The sequence below is a fragment of the Macaca thibetana genome, chromosome 2, assembly GCF_024542745.1.
Source record: "Macaca thibetana thibetana isolate TM-01 chromosome 2, ASM2454274v1, whole genome shotgun sequence".
NCBI classification, from domain to species: domain Eukaryota; kingdom Metazoa; phylum Chordata; class Mammalia; order Primates; family Cercopithecidae; genus Macaca; species Macaca thibetana.
Genome location: NC_065579.1, coordinates 117,582,793 through 117,598,845, shown reverse-complemented (window position 1 = coordinate 117,598,845; position 16,053 = coordinate 117,582,793). Strand labels below are relative to the sequence as shown.

General features: G+C 36.3%; 1 long non-coding RNA gene across 1 annotated transcript; it reads right to left on the bottom strand.

Moving 5' to 3' along the window:
- Nucleotides 1–976: 976 nt before the first annotated feature.
- LOC126948848 (uncharacterized) lies at nucleotides 977–6,113 on the bottom strand. Its single transcript, XR_007723542.1, has 4 exons — nucleotides 6,013–6,113; nucleotides 5,727–5,778; nucleotides 2,254–2,409; nucleotides 977–1,262 (listed from the first exon to the last, which is right to left on the bottom strand). It is a non-coding gene; the product is annotated as an uncharacterized LOC126948848 (long non-coding RNA).
- Between the last annotated feature and the right edge of the window lie 9,940 nt (nucleotides 6,114–16,053).

Sequence of the window (16,053 nt, the reverse complement as noted above, 5' to 3'; positions counted from 1 at the left end):
CATCTGAGGTCGAGAGTTCAAGACCAGCCTGACCAACATGGAGAAACCCCATCTCTATTAAAAATAAAAGATTAGCCGGCCGTGGTGGCACATGCCTGTAATCCCAGCTACTCAGGAAGAGTATTTCTCTTCCTGAGGCAGGAGAATTGCTTGAACCTGGGAGGCAGAGGTTGAAGTGAGTTGAGATTGTGCCACTGTGCTCAAGCCTAGGCAACAAGAGAAAAACTCAGTCTCAAAAAAAAAAAAAAAAAAAAAAAAATTAAAAAATGTCCAGGCACGGTGGTTCATGCCTGTAATCCCAGTACTTTGGGAGGCAGAAGTTGGGGAAATTTGTGAGCTCAGGAGTTTGAGACCAGCCTGGGGCAACGTGGAGAAACTCATCTCTACAAAAAATTAAAAAGTGAGACGGGCGTAGTGGCATGCACCTGTGTTCCCAGCTACTTTGGGGGCTGAGGTGGGAAGATCACTTGAGCCTGGGAAACAGAAATTTCAGTGAGCCAAGATTGTACCAATGCACTCCAGCCTGGGTGACAGAGTGAAACCCTGTCTCAAAAAGATAAAAATGAAATAAATTTAAAATTACCTGTGTGACTCACATTGTATTTATGTCGGGCAGCACAGCTCTATAACCTTGGCCAATTACCAAAGTTCAGTGTTCTTCATTAGTAAATGAAAGTTAAGAACTTAATATAGTGTCTGGATCATAGGGGAGTTTCAGAAACGGTTAAGATTAATATAATTAACAGAAAACTATGCATTTAAGTAATTGTTTATATGCTGCTCAGGGCATTCAAAAAATGACAAATTATTAAATGCCCATAATATAGAGAAGTGAGTTTACTTAGAGTAGAGCTAGATTATGTAGTTCAATTACCTGGTTTTATAATTCATTAAAAAGCTTATTCCTTCAAGAGGCCTTATGGGCAAGTGTGAGTTACCATCCAAAGAGCATAGTGGTCACAATGGTTTACATGGATATATGGAATGACTTTATTTGAGGAAGAAAGTCAGTTCTCCAGAGTTTGGGAGAATTGGGTGTTGAATGGTAGGGACCTGCAGCCCACCCCTCTGAACCATCCACGTGTTACGAAATCCTGAAAGAGGAAAGCTGCAGAGATTTATGTCCCAAGGAGACTGGTTCTGGATCATGGAACTTGAAGTCCTCAGGAGCCTCATCCCAAAGCTTGGTATAAAAGGCGGAGCTCAAGATGACACGACAAAGAGAGGTACACTCATGGAAACAGACATGCTTCCCCTTTCTCCTGGACAAAATAAATCCAAACATTTTTGTATGATTTCAGGGTAGAAAAAGAAAGTCTCGGCTGGGTGTAGTGGTTCGCACCTGTAATCCCAACACTTTCGGAGGCCAAGAGGGGAGGGACACTTGAGGCCAGGAGTTCAAGACCTGCTTGGGCAACAGAGTGAGTCCTCTTCTCTACAAAACACTAAATAATAATAATAATAATAATATATTAACTACACATGGTGGCATGTGCCCATAGTCCCAGATACTCAGGAGGCTGAGGCAGGAGAATCACTTGAGCCCGGGAGATGGAGACTGCAGTGAGCTCTAATCACACCACTGCATTCCAACCTTGGTAACAGAATGATACCGTTTTTTGTTTTTGGTTTTTTTTTTTAAAAAAAAAAAAAGAAAAAAATAAAACTTCTCCAACTTATCACCTTCCCACCTACCCCCAATCTCCTCCAAGGAATGACATCAAAATGCCCAAGACCAGATCTTGTATCAACCCTGACAAGTGGCCGAATTTGGTTAGAAAAATAAAGGAATGTGATATTTCATGCACCTTAGGTTTTATACCACAAATTCATGGTAAATTCCAACTTATAATTTGGTATACTCAAGGGAAATTATTTTGGAATGATATACCTGTAAGTATTTGGTTGCTGTCTCTTGCAATGGGATAGAAATTAGGAAGGGCTTCAATTACTTGTGTAGCTTTTCCATAGGATTTGAGAAAAGTGAAAATATGCATTGCTTTTGTAATAAAATAATAATATGTTACCATTAGGGAAAAACGATAAACCTACAGAAATAGCTCTATTTAAGTTGTCAGTAATCCTTCGACGACCTCCCAGACTTGAATAAGAGCCTGTTTGTTATTCTCCTGATGGTTCTAGGACTATGTGTCCAGGTATACTGGAACTACGGATGAGTCAGTAGCTGCTGCCTATGAAAATTGCCCCTGTCTCTGGCCCCCTCCTAAGTGGCCCCACCCATCAAAGCATTACCTTTTCAAGAGCTAGCCTGGAATGGAGCAGCGGGGCTGTCAGCTTCACAAGCTCTTCCTCAAAGCACAGAAGAAATATGCTTTCACAGGCAGTTGTTCAGGTAGCTCAGGTGTCAATTGTTGGGTCATCTGTCCAGAAAGTCTTTCCAGGAACTATCTGAGGAGTAAGCTCCATGTTTTTGCCATATCACCCTGTACCTCTGGCCATATCCTAACTCAAAGGAAGGCAAACTCATTTTGTCTACCAAGAATTTGTCATTGAAATGAAAAGAGTGGGCCCCAGTGGTTTCAGACATGCAGACTTAGAATTAGAGGCACCAGAGAAAACTTAAAGCAGAAAAAGAAGAAAGCAGCCAGGCAGAGGGAAGCTGAGTGAGAAGTAGCAGGGATTGGAATATTAGTCTTTATGGCACAATGGTGCCAAATTCCATTGTTTGCCCAAGGCCCACAGTCTTTGGGTTCTGTGAGGAACCCCTGTGGTTTGTAATAATATCCTTTATTTTGCTCAAGTGAAGTCTAATTGTTTTCAGTTGCTTATAATCAAAAGATCCTTAAAAATGTGGGTAAAATGTTCACCTACCCATGGTTTAAGTAATCAAGGAATTCTCACTTGGGAGGGTCTATAAATGGAAAAAAATTGTCTCAGCTTTCTCACATATAATAAGGGTTCTAATACTATTCTTCCCTGCTGATATTATGAATTTGTAGAAAAAAACCTAAGGCTATTAAGGTATCTGCCAGAGATAATGAGCAGTATGATTGTTGTGATGGTCTGACAACCCTGTGTAGACCATTTAGGTCACCCCCTGTTCTTAGGCTCCCTGGCCAGCCAGAGTTGATGCTACGCTATCCCACCTTAATACATCTCCTACAAAGAATAACGGCATTAGACTTCCCAGACTAAAATAAAAATAAACTACACTGTTACTGTCAGGAAACAGAAGGGGGCACCCTAAGAATATTTAGTAGTTGCAAACAGTAGCTCTAACTTCTTTAAATACAATGAATGCTTTCTCTCAAGCATAGGAAAACAAAGCATGGTCAATTTTCCAACTAAAATTATTCTATGGAGCCACATGACTAAGGGATAAAGATTAAGAGTGCCTAAGTCAATCTCTGAGAAAAAAAGCAAAGATTAAAATGAAGCTTACTATCTGTCAAACATGACAGATAGAAACAAGATATTCCTCCAAACATAACCTAATTTGATTGTCGCAATGGTTTAGAAAAAAAGAGTGATCAGAAACTATTGCTTCTATTAACTGAATATGAAAAGAGAGTCAGAGAAGGAAAAATAAAACAAACTTTTATGAAATAATTTCTATATGCCAAATACATGCTTTATGAACATGATTTTATGTTCTATAACAACCTAAAAAGTAGGTACTCAAAATTTTCCTCAAACCTCCAGTAACTAAGCAATTCTCTCCCCCAGTCATTTTTAACTAGCAGTTAATCCAGATGGTTTTCTCAGTATTAATAGACCTGAAATAAACAGGAAAATCATTTAAGAAATCATTATTAAATTAAACAGATGGAATAGAAAAGGAGGCAGGAAAGATGATGGTAAAATAAGGAATAATATGGGGAAGCATAGAAGAAATGGAGGAAGGAGGGGTGATATGGTTTGGCTGTCTACCCACCCAAATCTCACCTTGAATTGTAATAATCACCACGTGTCAAGGGCAAGGCTAGGTGAAGATAACTGAATCATGGGGACAGTTTCCCCATACTATTCTCATGGTAGTGAATAAGTCTCACAAGATCTGATAGTTTTATAAATAGGAGTTCCCCTGCACAAACCGTTTTGCCTGCCTCCATGTAAGATGTCCCTTTGCTTTTCCTTAGTCTTCCGCCATGACTGTGAGGCCTCCCCAACCATGTTGAACTGTGAGTCCGTTAAACCTCTTTCCTTCATAAACTACCCAGTCTCAGGTATGTATTTCTTAGCAATGTGAGAACAGACTAATGCAAGGAGGGGAAGGGAGGAATGGAGAAGAATGAGGAGACAGAGCAGAGCATCAAAGAGAAACGGATCGGAAGCAGAGGAGTAGGATTGGAAAAAAAAATAAATAAAAGCTTCTCCTGAGCTGCCTTTAAAAAACCCTTCATGAATCTGAGTGACCAAACTTTTCTCTATTTTTATACACTCCAACAGTCCAAATATACATATTTCAGAAGCTGCAAAGTGGCATCAGACAATGTCAACATAGGCTACAATATCCACTTCTAGGAGTGAATGTTTAGGAGGGAAGCAAATGCTGCTATGAGATAGGAGAACAATCAAAGGAGGGATATTGACTTAGCAAGCTCTGAAATCAGCCTTCACTGAAAGGTTTTACTGTCTCCAGCTGTACATTAGTTAATGAATATGAAACATTGACTCACGGGTGGCCCCACAGGTAGTTAGGAAAGCAGTCTCATTTCAAACCTGTCAATTGCACAGAGACAGATGAGAGGGTGGGTGGGTGGGGAGGCAGATGGCCCTTTATCCCTTCCTTTACTTCCAACCGGAGCCTCAGACTTAAGTAGATTTTTGGATCTAGATTCTACCCCCTACTAGGTGGGGCAGGTCTTGAAATAAAGACAAGGTGGGTTGAGGTGTGAGGGCATCTGTTTCCCTGCTATCTAAACACTTCAGAACACGAATAAATTTAATCCCAATGTTTGCTAACCATGGTAGATAAAATATTTTTTTAAATGAACTCATGAATTTCTTTTAAAGTATATTTGGAGAAAAATTAACTTGCATATAAAGCCCTCAATTTTGCAAATATTAGAAAGAAGCCAAAGGATACATTTATATTTTTTAAAGTAAAATAGATATGTGAAAATTATAAAAAGACAAAAGCATGCAGAGAGGACTATAAATATTGAGGCTAGAGTATGAATGGCTGAAGTTTGAGAAATTATGATTTAGGATATAGCACAGTTAAGATGAGTAATCATGCTTGATAAAAAATAATGGGTGAATGGATGAGTAGATTAATGGTTGGTTGAGTGAGTGTGTAGATAAATTAGGAGTGTTGAAGTAATGAGGGAATGGGTAGACGAATGTTTTGGCAGGTGTGTAGATGAATTGGAAGTATTGAATAGATGGATGAATATATGAATGGATGGTTGAATAAATGGATGGTTGGACAATGGTGAAATGTGTCATAAATCAGGAGTGTCCATGTGAGATATACCCTTAGGTTAATTATTTGCTAGTGCAAACTGGGTGCCGTTGGGTTGAAGGAAAATGGAAGTAGAAATGATCCTGTCTGGTTCTCAACTAGTGACCTCAATAGTAGGTATAGGGAGATCTCTTCACAGGTGAGCTGGCAACCTATGATTAACTGAAAAGTTTATTCTGCTAATGATCTTAAGATTTCAGCAAAATTGTTAAGAGTGTTGCTTCTGGAGTTATATTTTCCATGTTACAGTTCCAATTTTTCTATTTACTTGCTGTTGACCTTGGGCAAGTTGCCTTACCTACTCATCCTCGGTGCCCTCAGTTGTAGAATGAGACCAATCAGAACCTGCTCTGAAAGGTAATAGAAAGATATTTGCATGTTTTAAGTTTCACTTGTCAGGTTGAATCTTTCAATTTCAGATTAGCATTATTATTAATTCTGCTGTTTTTTATATTTTAATAATGAAGTTATTTTTAACTCTAATCACTTTTTGATGAACCATTCAATTGAATCATGAACTCCAAAGTATAATATTAAATTTTTTAAATAGTTGTCTGATAAAAAACTTATTTTGACTCACATACTTGTTTAAAAACATTTTTTTTAGGCAGACTCTAAAATTGTTACCAGTCACCCCTCCTTGTACTCATGCCTTTGTATAATCCCTTTTCCTTGGATATAGGTTGGACTCAATGACTCAGATCTAAATAGAATATGGCAAAAGCATTGTGATGTCACTTCCATGATTAGATTATCAAAAAATTCTGGTTTACTTCTTGTACGTGTGTTCTCTCTCTCTCTCTCTCTCTCTCTCTCCCTCTCCCTCTCTCTCCCTGTCTCTGTCTCTCTTTCTCCCTCCCTGCCTTCCTCCCTCCCTCCCTGCCTCCCTCTTTCTCCTTCTCTCTTTTTAGTTCTTAGAGTCCTTGCTCTTAGGAAACTAAGTTGCCATGTCCTTGAGCGGCCCTGTGGAGAAGTTCACATGGCAAGAAACTGGTATCTCTGGCCAAAAGCCTATAAGACTGAAGACTACCAACAATGAGTGAGATTGTGGAAGTAGACCCTTCCCCAGTCACTAAACTGGGAAAAGTCAAACAACCAGAAAATAATTAAAATGACAGAAGTAAATCCTTGCCTATCAATAATCTCTAATATAAACTATCTAAATTCTCCATATAGACTGGCTGAATGGAATTTTTTTTTTTAAGACCTAACTACATGTTGCCTGCAAGAAACCCACTTCGTCTGTAAAGACACATATAGACTAAAAGTGAAAGGATGGAAAATGATATTCCACGTAAACAGAAACCAAAAGTAAGCAAGAGTAGCTATAGTATATCAGACAAAATGGATTTTAAGTTTAAAAAAAGGGTAAAAGGAGACAAAGAAGATTATTATACAATGATAAAGAGATCAATTCAGCAAAAGGGTAGAACAATTGCTAATTCTGTGAACCCGATGGAGCACCTATATATACAAAGCAAATATTATTAGAGCTAAAGAGATTGTAATACAGTAATTGTTGGGGACTTCAAAACCCTACTTACAGCATTGGACAGATCATCTAGACAGAAAATAAACAAGAAGCATCAGACAAACCACACGAGAGACCAAATGGACATAACAGACATTTATAGAACATTTCATCCAACAGCTACAGAACACATGTTCTTCTCAGTGGCACATGGAACATTCTCCATGATAGACCATGTGGTAGGCTACCAAACAAGTCTCCACAAATTTTAAAATATTGAAATCATATCAAGTACCTTCTCAGACCAAAATAGAATAAAAGTAGAAGTCATTAACAAGAGGAGCTTTGAAAACTGAACAAATACATGGAAATTAAACAACATGCTCCTCAACAATCAATGGTCAATGAAGAAATTAAGAAGAAAATGTTTAAAAATCTATAGAAACAAATAAAAAAACACAATATACCAAAATCTAAAAGCAATGCTAATGGGAAATTTTATAGCAATAAACACATAAATCAAAAAAGTAGATTTCAAACAAACAACCTAATGGTGCACCTCAAGGAACTAGAAAAGGAAGAACTAGAAAAGCAAGAATACAACAAACCAGAAATTAGTAGAAGAAAAGCAATAACAAAGATTAGAGCAGAAGTAAATGAAATAGAGACAAAACACACACACACACACACACACACACACACACACAAAATCAACAAAATGAAAGTAGTATTTTTTTAAAGAGAAACAAAACCAAGAAACTATTAGGTTGACTAAGAAAAAAGTGAGAAAAACCAAATAAAATCAGAAAGGAAAAAAGGAGACATTACAACTGGTGCCACAAAAATACAAAGGATTTTCAGAGATTTCTGTGAACAACAATATGCCAAAGAATTGGGAAATATAAAGGAAACGAATAAATTCCTGGACACATAAAACCAATCAAGACTGAAACAAGTAAAAATAGAAAAAACCTGAACAAACTAATAATGAGTAATAAGATTGAATCAATAATAAAATTTCCCAAAAAAGAAAAGCCCAGGACAGGATGGCTGCTGAATTAATTTAAACTTTTAAAGAAGAACTGAAACCAATTATTCTCAAATTATTCTACAAATTATTCTTCTAACCTTTCTTAAAAGAAAGTAGAGAGGAGGGAATTCTTCCTAACTCATTCTATGAGGCCAGCATTAGCATTATCCTGATTCCAAAACAAGGTAAAGACACAGAAAAAAAAAAAAAAGAAAGAAAACTACAAGTCAATATCCCTTATGAATATAGATGATGTAAAAATTATTAATAAAATACTAGCAAACCAAATCTAACACATCAAAAAGATAATACCCCATACTCAAGTGGCATTTATCCCAGGGATGCAAGGATGGTTCATTGCATGCAAGTCAAAAAACTTGATACATCACATCAACTGAATAAAAGGATAAAAACCAAATGATAATTTCAATAGATGCAGAGAAAGCATTTGATAAAATTCAACAGCCTTTGTGATAAAAATTCTTAACAAATTAGGTATACAAAGAACATTTTCAGCACATTGAAGGTCTAAAATGACAAGTCCACAGCTGACATCATACTGAACAAGGAAAAGATAAAAGCTTTCCCTCTAAGATCCAGAACAAGATGCCCCATTCTTATTACATAGTCTTAATACATAGTACTGGAAGTCCTAGCCAGAGCAATAAGGCAAGAGAAAAAAATAAAAGGCATCCAAACTGAAAAAGAGGAAGTCAAATTATCCATCTTTGCAGACAATATGATCTTACATACAGATAAGATCTAAAAAAACCTAAAGACTCAACCATTTATTAGTTATTAGAACTGATAAATGCATTCAGTAAAGTTGCAAGACACAAAATCAAAATACAAAATCAGTAGCATTTCTATATTTCAATAAAGAACTAGATGAAATAGATATTAAGAAAGCAATCCAATTTACAATAGTTGCAGAAAATTAAATATATAAGAATAAATTTAACCAATGAATGGAAAAACTTCCACAATGAAAACTATAAAAAACTGAATAAAGAAATTGACTAAGACACAAAAAATGGAAAGACATCTCATTTTTATAGACTGGAAGAATTAATATTGTTAAAATGACTGTACTACCCATAGCAGTCTACAGACTCAGTGAAATCACTATCAAAATACCAATTACATTCTTTACAGAAATAAAAATACAATTCTAAAATCTGTATGGAACCAAAAAAGATCCTGAATAGCCAAAGCAATACTGAACAAAAGGAACAAAGCTGAAGGCATCACACTACCTGATTTCAAAATATACTACCAAGAAATAATAATCAAAACAATGTGGTATTGGTATAAAAATAGACACATGTTCCACTGAAACAGAATGGAGAACCTATCAATAAATCCACTCATTTTTAGTTAACTGAATTTTGAAAAAGGTGCCAAGATTATACACTGAGGAAAGGATCACCCCTTCAGTAAATGGTTCTGGTAGAACTGGTATCTATATGAAGAAGAATGGAACTAGACTATTATTTCTTGCTATAGACAAAAGTCTACCCATAATGGATTAAAGACTTAAATGTAACACATAAAACTATAAAAATACTGGTAGAAAACCTAGAGGAAATGTTTCAGGATACTGGTCTAGGCAGGATTTTATGGAAAAGACTTCAAAAGCACAGGCAACAAAAACAAAACTGGACAAATGGGACTATAACAAGGGAAAACAAGTTCTAGTTAGCAAAGGAAACAATGAACAGCATGAGGAGATAACCTGTGGAAGAATGGGAGAAAATATTTGCAAACTAATCATTTCATGAAAGCACTAATATCCAGAATATATACAAGGAACTCAACTCAACAGCAAAACAAATACAACAAATAATTTGATTTTAAAATGGACAAATAACCTGAATAGATATTTCTCAAAAGAATACATACAAATGACCAACAAGCATATGAAAAAAATGTTCAGCATCACTAATCATCATGGAAATGCACATAAAAACCGTAATTTGATATCATCTCACCCCCATTAGAATGGCTATTATCAAAAAGAAAGAAAAAACAATGCTAGTTAGAAAGTTGAAATGCACATAAAAACCATAATTTGATATCATCTCACCCCCATTAGAATGGCTATTATCAAAAAGAAAGAAAAAACAATGCTATTTAGAAAGTTGAATAAAGGGAACCCTTATATAACATTGGTGGGAATGTCAATTAGTATAACCACTATGGAAAATAGCATGGAGCTTCCTCAAAAAACTAAAAATAGAATTACCACATGATCCTGCAATCCCGCGACTATTTATACAAAGGAAATGAATCAGTACATTGAAGCAGTGTTTGTACTCTCATGCTTATTGTAGCACAATTCACAACAGCCAAGATATGAAATCGACCTAAGTGTCTACCAGTACATGAATTAATCAAGAATATATGGTATACATACAGAATGGAATACTATTCAGCCATTAAAAAAGAATGAAATCCTGTCATTCACAACAACATAAATGAGCGTGGAGGACATTATGTTAAGTGACATAAGTCAGGCACAGATAGATAAATACCACATTGTCATTTATATGTGGTTGCCAAAAAGTTGAGTGGATAGGGGTAGAGAGTAGAATTATGTCTATTAGTGGCTAAGAAACGTAGTAGGGAGGGAGGATAGAGACAGGTTGGTTAATCCGTTTAAAATTATAGCTAGATACAAGGAATATGTTCTGGATTCTATAGTACTGTAGGGTGACTACGGTTAATAATTTATTTTATATTTTCAAATAGCTAGAAGAAGATTTCGAATGTTTCTAACAGAAAGAAATGTTAAGTATTTATGGTGATAATATGCTATTACCCTGATCTTTACACATTGTATATGTATCAAAATATCACTCTGCATCTCATAAGTGTTAATTATTATGTGTCAACTAAAAGTAAATAAAAATAAAATGAAGACATCATCTTCATATTCAGGTTAAGATTTTTCTAGTTTTCGTGGAGTTCAGATTGTTTATGGTAGAATGGCACTGGATAGGAGGCAATAAATAATTGTAGAAATCATTGCAAAATCTCTAGCCCCAGAAGCTTTAGAAAGTGAGAGATGAGGCCAGGCACGGTGGTTCACACCTATAATTCCAGCAGTTTGGGAGGCTGAGGAGGGCAGATCACCTGAGGTCAGGAGTTCAAGACCAGCCTGACCAACATGGAGAAACCCAATCTCTACTAAAAGTATAAAAAATTAGCTGGGTGTGGTGGCACATATCTGTAATCCCAGCTACTCAGGAGGCTGAGGCAGGAGAATCGCTTGAACCTGGAAGGCGGAGGTTGTGGTGAGCCGAGATAGCGTTGCTGCACTCTAGCCTGGGCAACAAGAGCTAAACTCCATCTCAAAAAAAAAAGAAAGAAAGAAAGAAAGAAAGTGAGAGATGAAGTAAGCTAGCAACACCCTTTGAAACATTCACATTTCAAAGGGGCAATTACCTTGTTCTCCCTGTCATTGTTATTATTCACTTAGGAAATAGACCCATTACTGGCTCATGGGTGACTAAATACAAACTTTCAAAACCTCCTACTGAGACAGCAAGAGCCTAAGTTCTGAAATTATTTGGACAGCATTAATTGCCTTCTACTAAATTTCCATTTATTCTCCTCCTACTAGAATGTGTGTGTGTGTGTGTGTGTGTGTGTGTGTGTGTGTATAGGTTCAGAAACTGTAGAAGAATGAAAGGAAATGTGCATGTATTCACACTTTTTAAATTTAAGTACCACACGCCATAGTTAAAACGTATTTTCATGTACCATTCTGGGAAAAGTGCACCACTTATTTCACTTCATTTGCAGCTCTGAAAGGATAACATATAGTCACATTAAATTGCTTTAGAAAGATGGTTTAAAAAATAAACTCAGATCTTCTTTTTATATATATACATATTTCCTTCTTTCTTTAATTAAAAAAGTAATGTATACTACATACCTTTTTTATTATACTTTAAGTTATGGGATACATGTGCAGAACGTGCAGGTTTGTTACCTAGGTATACATGTGCCATGGTGGTTTGCTGCACCCATCAACCCATCATCTACATTAGGTATTTCTCCTAATCCTATCCTTCCCCTTGCCCCACCGCTCCCAGACAGGGCCTGGTGTGTGATGTTCCCCTTCCTGTGCCCATATGTTCTCATTGTTCAACTTCCACTTATGAGTGAGAATATGTGGTGTTTGGTTTTCTGTTCCTGTGTTAGTTTGCTGAGAATGATGGTTTCCAGCTTCATCCATGTCCCTGCAGAAGACATGAACTCATTCTTTCTTATGGCTGCATAGTATTCCGTGGTGTATATTTGCCACATTTCCTTTATCCAGTCTAACACTGATGGACATTTGGGTTGGTTCCAAGTCTTTGCTAATGTGAATAGTACTGCAATAAACATATGTGTGCATGGGTCTTTATAGTAGAATGATTTATAATCCTTTGGGTATATACCCAGTAATGGGATTGCTGGGTTAAATGATATTTCTGGTTCTAGTTCCTTGAGGAATCACCACATTGTCTTCCACAATGGTTGAACTAATTTACACTCCCACCAACAGTGTAAAAGCATTCCTAATTCTGCACATTCTCTCCAGCCTCTGTTGTTTCCTGACTTTTTAATGATGGCCATTCTAACTGGCATGAGATGGTATCTCATTGTGGTTTTGATTTGCATTTCTCTAATGACCATTGATGATGAGCTTTTTTTCATGTGTTTGTTGGCCGCATAAATGCCTTCTTTTGAGAAGTGTCTGTTCATATCCTTTGCCTACTTTTTGATGGGGTTGTTTGGTTTTTTTCTTGTAAATCTGTTTAAGTTCCTTGTAGATTCTGAATATTAGCTCTTTGTTAGAGGGATAGATTGCAAAAAATTTCTCCCATTCTGTAGGTTGCCTGTTCACTCTGATGGTAGTTTCTTTCACTGTGCAGAAGCTCTTTGGTTTAATTAGATCCCATTTGTCAATTTTGGCTTTTGTTGCTATTGCTTTGGGTGTTTTAGTCATGAAGTCTTTGCCCATGCCTATGCCCTGAATGGTGTTGCCTAGGTTTTCTTCTAGTGTTTTTATGGTTTTAGGTCTTATGTCTAAATCTTTAATCCATCTTGAGTTGATTTTTGTATAAGGTGTAAGGAAGGGGTCCAGTTTCAGTTTTCTGCATATGGCTAGCTAGTTTTCCTAACACCATTTATTAAATACGGAATCCTTTTCCCATTGCTTGCTTTTGTTGGTCTTATTTCTGAGGCCTCTGTTCTGTTCCATTGGTCTATATATCTGTTTTCGTACAGGTACCATGTTGTTTTGGTTACTGTAGCCTTATAGTATAGTTTGAAGTCAGGTAGCGTGATGCCTTCAGCTTTGTTCTTTTTGCTTAGGATTGTCTTGGCTATATGGGCTCTGTGTTGGTTCCATGTGAAATTTAAAGTACTTTTTTTCTAATAGGAAGAGAGGAAGTCAAATTATCTGTTTGCAGATGATATGATTGTATATTTAGAAAACCCCATCATCTCAGCCAAAAAACTCCTTAGGCTGATAAGCAACTTCAGCAAAGTCTCAGAATATAAAATCAATGTGCAAAAATCACAAGCGCTCCTATACACCAATAATAGACAAACAGCCAAATCATAAGCAAACTCCCATTCACAATTGCTACAAAGAGAATAAAATACCTAGGAATACAGCTTACATGGGATGTGGAGGACCTCTTCAAGGAGAACTACAAACCACTGCTCAAGGAAATAAGAGAGAACACAAACAAATGGAAAAACATTCCATGCTTATGAATAGGAAGAATCAATATCATGAAAATGGCCATACTGCCCAAAGTAATTTATAGATTCAATGCTATTCACATCAAGCTACCATTGACTTTCTTCACAGATCTTAATCTCAGAAACTTAACTAAGCCTTTAGTCTTAAAAAAAAAAAAAAAAAAAAAAAAAAAAAAAAAAAAAAAAAGTCTAGCCATTTCATTTGTTTTAACTTCTAAAGTAAACATTACAAGAAAAAATTAATTTCAAGTTTTCATAGAGGTAGGAAAAGATGGGGAGAATCTGTTTTCCTTCTTACTTAACCCTTCTTCCCTTAGGCATGATGCTGGAGCTAAATAGAGACAGTAGGTTTCAAATTGCCAGTCACATTAGTCTCTGTGTGGGCTTCTTAAAACATGCAAATGGTTCTGAAAAAAATGTCTCTCATTCTACAAAGATAAATGAAGGTGCACATCACCATCAATTGCAATGGAAGTCAAAAGAAGACAGGAAAGCATTGATAAACGAGCAAACTTTGCCTTTCCTCGTTGACAAACATCCTGTAAGGAAACACAAGTATTGATGGATTACATTGGCCTCCTGACTGTACACATACCTGTAACCTTCACTGCAACCTATCCTCCCCAGCACTGCCAGACAAATATTCCTTCTAAGCATTGTTCACTTCACTTCTAAATTCAAATACCTTCAATGACTTTCTATTAAGTAAATGATAAAGCCCTCTCTCTTCACCTCAGAGTTCAAGGCCCCAATCGATGTTGCCAACCTTATTTCCCAGAACTTCTCAACCTATTTCTTACATCCAGGCAAGGTCAACTACAAGGGATTCTTATTACTGAGTATTTATTATCAGAGATTGTCTGATAATAATGAGTCCTTTCTGATAATAATAAAAGTGATGATACTGCAAAAAGAAGTCGAAGCTATAACTGTAGATAAAGATTTACCAATGAAGAAAACATTTATAACTTAGGTCCTCCCCTAACATCTCTGCCCATTGAGTCAGTCTCTTGGTTTCTCCATGATTATCAGTTCCTTCAGCTTTTCACAATACAGGGTCCATAAAACATGAACTGATTGCAAATAGAATTGTCAACATTGCAAAAGATGTGACATTTTATGGGGTTGATAAAAGTGGTGTAGAAGAAATTATTGCAGCTTTCAAAATATTTTTGTAAGTGTGATCACTTCAAGGTGATCCATTAAAGTAAAGTAAGAAGTGAAAGAGGTCATCTCATGTTACTGCACAATTGTATCAAAAGTATTTCACTCACATGGGTGCGCGCACACACACACACCCCACCGTTGATTCATTGTTTAAGATTTAATAGGTTGATGCAAAAGTAATTGCAGTTTTACCATTACTTTTAATGGCAAAACTGCAATTACTTTTGCCCCAACCTAATAGCATATAGTAATGATTATAACTGACAAGTAGTAAAATATAATTTAAACTTAGTTTAGTTTTTGTTTTATTTTGAGATACATTTTCAATTAAATTTCATTTCCTTACTTACTATGAAATTTTAGTCCCCATTTTAAGTGAATTCTCTTTAATGAGATAGCACTTTTCTTTGGTCCTTGTTTATGCCTCAATATATTCTGTACTTTTCTGCTGATTTGCACATCATCCTGTTGTGATTCTCCTTATCCTTCCAGGTGCAGTTCAAATTCCACTTCTTCTAAAAATTTTTCATCACCTCCTTTAACAAAAAGGGAATAATGTTTCCTTCTCCTCAAAATTTATATGTTGAAACCAAATCCAAAGATAATGGTATTTGGAAGTGGGGCCTTTGGGAGGTGATTGGGTCATGAGGGTGAAGCCCTTACGAATGGGATTAGTGCCTTCATGAAAGGGACCCCAGTGAGCTTCCTCACCACTTCTGCCATAGGAAGATGCAGCAAAAAGGTGTTGTTTATGAACCAGGAGGCAAGCTCTCACCAGACACCAAATCTGCCAGTGCTTTAATCTTGGACTTTCCCGCATCTAGAAGCGTAAGAAATAAATTTCTGTTGTTTATAAGCCACCCAGTCTGTAGTATTCTGGTATAGCAGCCTGAAGAGACTAAGATAAACCTCTTCATGACCAACCTGTGAAAGTCAAGTATAAAGTGCAAGAGGTCACCTCATGTTACCATAAAATTGTATCAAAAGAGTTTATCTGTCTCTCTCACATGCACACGCACAAGCACCCCATCCTTGATTCATGTGTTTTAATATTTAGAATATACCTGTGATTATAATTGAAAAGCTGTAAAACATTAAATTTTAAAGTTTAAGTTGTAAAACAGTAAACTTTAAAGTTTAAGTTTAAACTTAAAGTTATAAAACAGTAAACTTTAAAAACAGGTTTTTGTTTTA